Source organism: Piliocolobus tephrosceles, chromosome 5 (genome assembly GCF_002776525.5).
Source record: "Piliocolobus tephrosceles isolate RC106 chromosome 5, ASM277652v3, whole genome shotgun sequence".
NCBI lineage: Eukaryota > Metazoa > Chordata > Mammalia > Primates > Cercopithecidae > Piliocolobus > Piliocolobus tephrosceles.
This window is the reverse complement of record NC_045438.1, coordinates 39,547,980-39,554,343: the sequence shown is the minus strand read 5'-3', so window position 1 is coordinate 39,554,343 and position 6,364 is coordinate 39,547,980.

Sequence of the window (6,364 nt, the reverse complement as noted above, 5' to 3'; positions counted from 1 at the left end):
AGAACGTAGGCAGTAACCACCTACCTCCTCAGATTCATCAAATTGCATCCCAAACTCACCTTTCCTAGAAATCTAGAATTCCCTGTATGTCTTTTTTACCTGCCAAAGTTTGTGTGGTAGACTGAATAACGGTCTTAAAATATATGCCTGCCCTAATCCCTGGAACCTGCAAATGTTACCTTCTATGGCAAAAGGAACTTTGCAGATATGATTTACTTAAGGATCTTGAGATGGTGAGACTATACCAGGTTAACCTACGGTCCTGATGTAATCACAACCATCTAGGAAGAGTCAAATTTCAAAAAAATCAGTGTAATGACATGATAGAAACAGAAATTAGAGGAATGCATTTTAAAGACAGAGAAAGTGGCCACAGGCCAAGAAATTCAAATGGCCACTAAAAACTGAAAAAAGCAAGAAATAGGATTTTTTCCCCTAGAGCCTCCAGAAGGATCTAGCCTTACTGAGACCTTGATTTTAACCCTGAGAAATTAATTTTAATTTTCTGATCTCCAGAAACTTTAAGAGAAAGAGACTGTATTGTTTTAAGCCACTAAGATTTTGGTAATTGACTACAATACCAATAGGAAACAAAGAGTATATTCTGTTTGGAAATGATCCCCAGTTTTTGCCTGATTAATTACTGAGTCTCCTAGTTGTCTCAGCCTCCCCACATTCTTTCTTCAGGAAAATTACAGTAGAAGGCACAGGGAGGAATAAGTCTTCCCATTTAAGAGCTTTTTTTAGTTCCAGAGTCTTACGTTGACCATGTCACCTACACTATTACCTTTAAAGTTGTCCTTTAAGTTTCTGCCCACCTAGAATATGAGCTCTCTGGTGCTAAAGCCATGCTTTTATTCCTACTTTTATTTTTCAACAATTAGAATAGAATCTGAAATAGAGTGATTAACAAATCTTTAATTGATTTTTGTATACAGGAAAAGACTTGCAAAATATTTTTAGAGCATATGCTATCTCAGAAAAGATGAATCTGGATCGTAAAACAATTTATACGTACATATCCCTAAATATATTCTGAGTTTTCAATGGGCATTGACCTTTCGAATGCATTGATGATAGATGACCTGTATGGCAGATAAGTGGAAAAAGTTCAGGGTGGGTATTCTTGATTTTGCTGACCTATAATGATCCCAAGAGTTAGAAAGAATATTAGAATTGCCAAAGCTAGGTTAAAACAATCACTAGAATACATATAAATAGGTTATTACTATGTGAAAAATAGCATTCTGAGCCTCATGCAATGTCCATTATTTTGTTTATGCTCTGATTTGTTCACACTGATTAAATTAGATCACAAAACTTGGTTACTGAATGAGTTCTTTGGAAATGAGTGATGTTCTTTTTCCTTGAAAATACTTGCTTAGGAGTCAGAAAAGCACTATATGTAGAAAATGTAGTTTTTAGAAGATATTTTACAGCTTCAAATTGACTTTATGGTGATTGGCACTTACAGCTATATCAACCATTCTCTTTGCTTTTTTTTTGTTGTTGTTCTTGTAGTTAGAATTCTTTCTGTACCTGGAAATGGTATTACAGAGCCAAGTGCAATCCTTAAGAATAGTGAATGATTGGAATAATCAAACGTGAACCATATAATATCTCAGCCATATGTCAGTGCACATAGCATGCTTTTATTTCTGGGACTGATTTTCATGTTGGTTTTCACAGCCATAGTGATTTGCTTTAATGCGACCCCCAGGGCAAATGCCAGAGAAAAGGCAAGTAGGCAAGGCAAAAAAAAAAACTTTATTTACAAGCCAATGTGAGGGAGGTGGCGAGGTTCACCGGTCTCTGGCGGTGGAGGCCGACGAAGTCGCTCCGGCGTTCTGCGGGGAGGTTCCCAGGTCCGCATACCAGCAGGGGCCAAGGAAGTTCGTTCGGCATGCCCGCCGGGAGCGGCTTTAATGTCCTGGGCCCAGGAGTGGGAGGGCAGTGGGCGGGACATAGGCGGGTTGGGGGCGGGGTGGTAGGCGTGGCTAGGTGGGTTCCGGTTTTTCTCCCTCGGAGGTCGGGTTGTGCCTGTGCAGTGGAGCCGTGTGGTTCCTGGGGCGTGGGAAAGTTGACGGTGAAGAACCCGGAACTGCGTCATCTTGCCTCCGTTTGTCCAAACACATAGCATCACACTAAAGGGGAATATACAAAGAAGAGGAACCAATGCATGTCCTGTGATCATGGTTTTGTGGAATCACTTTAGCCTAAGGATTGCTATATTCCATGTCAACAAAAGTTGTCATGATCTATGGTTAATGTACATATATTAATCAAGTAATAGCATTATAATACAAGTTATGTTCAGTCAGGATTTATAGCCAGAAGTTTTATCTGCCATCTAGCTGCATGAATATTTTTCAAATGTTGGTATTGCTAATGGTTAAAGAAACGAACATTGATTCAATGTGAGGTTTTTAGTGTTAATCATTATTTCCAGATTTGTAAGCACTGAAACACTTAAAACGTGTCTCCATAATGGCACATTTATAAAAGCTTTCTGGTTAGTTAGATTTGGATTTTTGAGGACCTGGGAAGAGGTACGAAGAGTACTATTTCCCATTTGTTTATCTGTGCATTATGAAATATGTTTAGAGCTACTATTTTCATTGAAATTTCTAATTTTCACATATGCAAATGTACTGTATCTCTGTATCCTACCCTAAAATCTATAACAAGAGACATCTATTGAGTTGAATATGTTTCATGGGTCTTGGTCTCAAAACTGTTTTAACTGCAGAACATATAAATCCCCATCCTTGTTTGATCCAGAAGAAGCCATTCTGTACACAAATTAAGCGTGATTAGATAAAAAAAAAATTAGAAAAAATGAGAAGGAAAAACTCCATCCAGAGCTGCAAAAGATTCTCTTCTAACCTCTCAAGCCTACAGCCTAATATATATAGCTTATATGTATAGAACAACTTTGTGGTTCTTTGCATGTTCTAAGATGTTCAAGAGGAAGAGAAATACACAGGTTTTGTGTGTGTGTTTGGTTTTTTTTTTTTTTTTTTTTTTTTTTTTTTGAGATGGAGTCTTGCTCTGTTGCCCAGGCTGGAGTGCAGTGGTGCCATCTCGGCTCACTGCAAGCTCTACCTCCCAGGATCACACCATTCTCCTGCCTCAGCCTCCCTAGTAGCTGGGACTACAGGCACCCGTCACCACGCCCGGCTAATTTTTTGTATTTTTAGTAGAGACGGGGTTTCACCGTGTTAGACAGGACAGTCTTGATCTCCTGACCTCGTGATCTGCCTTCCTCAGCCTCCCAAATTGCTGGGATTACAAGCGTGAGCCACCGTGCCCGGCCAGAAATAAACATTTTTAACATAAGTCCCCACCCTTTAGATTTTCTTGGAAGCCAGAAGAACAGAATGATGCATTTGACCAGAATGTGATGGCTTGAGGAGCATAAGGTATGGAGAGTGTTTGGTGAAAGAACGGACTCTCTAAAAGTCACCAGGGCCACTTCCCTTGAACCTCCTTTTTCCTATTACAAAGGAGATTACTGGCAAACTGGTATAAAAATTGTGTGAAGATTCTACGTATCTGTCTGCTTATGATTCAAAGGAAAAAGTGGAGAATGCATGTATATGCATATCTAATTGAATAAACTTAAGGAAAAGTGATAGGGCCTTTTGCTCCTCAATGCAGAAGGGTTTTAAAGTTATAAAATAAAAATTTAAGTGAAGTAGGCTTATTTTTCCCTCTCTGTAATCCTTTATCCACACTTCTCATATCCAGCCCATTAAGATTTCAGAATATTGCTTTAAGTTTGTTTGTTTTCTTTGTTTGTCTTTTATTGGAGGGAAGACAAAAAATGGAGAAAAACAGCCTCTAGGCTTTGTGTTCAAAACAGACTACCGAAAACTGTAACAGATTATAGTTTTAAAATTCAGTATTTTCATATGCAAGAACCAAGTTATTTTGATAATCATGTTTGAATTTATGTGTAAAGATTATTTACGGCATTCCCCTATTTTACCCCAACTTCTGATAGCATCTGTAGTGATACCTCCTCCATTAGTTCCTGATGTCGGTCATCTGCTTGTCCTCTTTTTCCTTGTCAGAGTTGCCAGAAGTTTGAAAATTTTATTGACAATTTCAAAGAACCAGCTTTGGGTTTCATTCTCTCTCTCTTCTCTCATTCTCTCTCTCGCATTGATTTCTGCTTCTTTGTTTTCTTCTTTTGCTTACATTGGGTAAATTTTCATCTCATTTTCCTAATTTCTTAAAATGAAAACTTAGGTTTTTGTTTTGAAATCTTTCTTCTTTTCTGACATAATTATTGAGTAGCATAAATTTCCCTTTATACCCTGATTTAATTAAATTCCACAAATCTTGAAATGCTGGATTTTCATTTCTAGTCACTTTAATGGGTTTTCTAATTCTCCTTAAAAACATTAGAAAGTGCTCTTTAATGCATATATTAGTTTGCTAGAGCTGTCATAACAAATACCACAGACTGGGTGGCTTACATAAAAGAATTTTATTTTCTCACAGTTCTGGAGGCTGAAAGTTCAAGAACAAGATGCCTGCAGGCTTGGTTTCCTCTGAGGCCTCTCTCCTTGACTTGCAGATGGCAGCCTTCTTGATTTGCCTCTTTACATGGCCATGCTTCTGTGCATAAGTACCCTTGGTGTCTCTCTAAGCATATCAATCACCTCTCTTATAAGGACAGCAGTCAGATTGGATTAAGGAATGTGCTAAAAGCTTATGACATCTGTCATTAACTTATGACATCTCTAAAAGCCTTATTGTCATATACAGTCACATATTGAAGTACTGGGGATTCAGACTCAAATTATGATTTTTGGGGGGATACAATTCAGTCCATAACACAAAGTTAGAGTTGTGTTGTTTAATTCCCAGATAAATATAAATGTTCTTATTCCTTTATATTATTTTATTATTATTTTTAAATATGTTGTTTTATAAGCCAGTATATTATCTATATTGGTGAATGTGTCATGTGAACTTGAGAAGAATATGCATTCTGCTGTTTGGGGAGAAGTATTCTATACACGCCTGTTAGATTTCATTGTTTGATGGTGGTGTTCCATATCTTTGCTGATTTTCTGTCTAGTGGTTGCATTAATGATGAAGAGATAAGTTTTGATGTCTTCAATTTTAATTTAAAATTTTTATTTTCCTCCATTCTGTTTTCATCAGTTTGTTCCTATGTGTTTAAAAGTCTTTTTCTTGTAAATATATATTTAGGACTGCTATATCACACTGGTGACTTTTTATCATAAATTACCATTAATTTTATAATTAAGTAACTTTCTATTTTGTTCACGGTATTTACTTTGTGCCCAAAAATCCACTTTGCCTGATATTAATATGGTCATTTTCATTTACTTTTTATTATTATTTTTATAGTATATATTTTTTCAGCCTTTTGTTTTTAAGGTCTCATATCACTACATTTAAAGTGAGTATTTTTGTAGACAGCATAAAGTTAGGTCATTTTTTAAAAATCCATTTTACTAATCTGTTACTTTTAATTAATAAGTATATACAATTTACATTTAATGCAATTAGCATATACATGTATAGTATGTTTTAATTTAGGCCTACTATTTTATTATCTGCTCCCTGTTTGTTTCCTTCATTTTGTTTGTCGTTTTCTGTGTTTCACATTTATTGCCTTCTTATGAGCTGTTTGAACTTTTTTTTTTTTGACATGGAGTCTTGCTCTGTCACACAGGCTGGAGTGCAGTGGTGCGATCTCAGCTCACTGCAACCTCCATATCCCTGGTTCAAGCAATTCTCTGCCTCACCCTTGTGTAACTGAGATTACATGGTGCCTGCGACCATGCCCGGCTAATTTTCTTTTTTTTTTATTTTTAGTGAGACAGGGTTTCACCATCTTGGCCAGGTTGGTCTTGAACTCCTGATCTCGTGATCCACCCACCTCGGCCTTCCAGTTGGACACTTTTAAGTATTCCTTTTTTAACTTGTTATGGTAATTTGACTGTACAATTATGCAGTATTTTTTGATAATTCTTTTCCGGCTGAAGGAAGACTACGAGAATTTATCACCAATAAGCACACTCTAAAAGAATGGCTAAAAAAAGTTTTTTAAACAGGAAAGAAATAAACAGTAAAGAAGATATATTTGAACACTGACAATAAAAGAGGAACAGAAATAGTAAATACCTGAGTATGCTATTCTTTTCTCCTTAGCTTATTAAAAATAGGTTGGATGGTTGAACACACACATGCAAAAATGTTACATGTGATATTGTAGTTCTGTTCTTTCTTTAACTCCATAATAATAGACTTCAGTTTGATCATGATTTTATGTTGTTTGTTTTGATTTGCTTAAACATTTGCCAATTATTTTCTGAATATT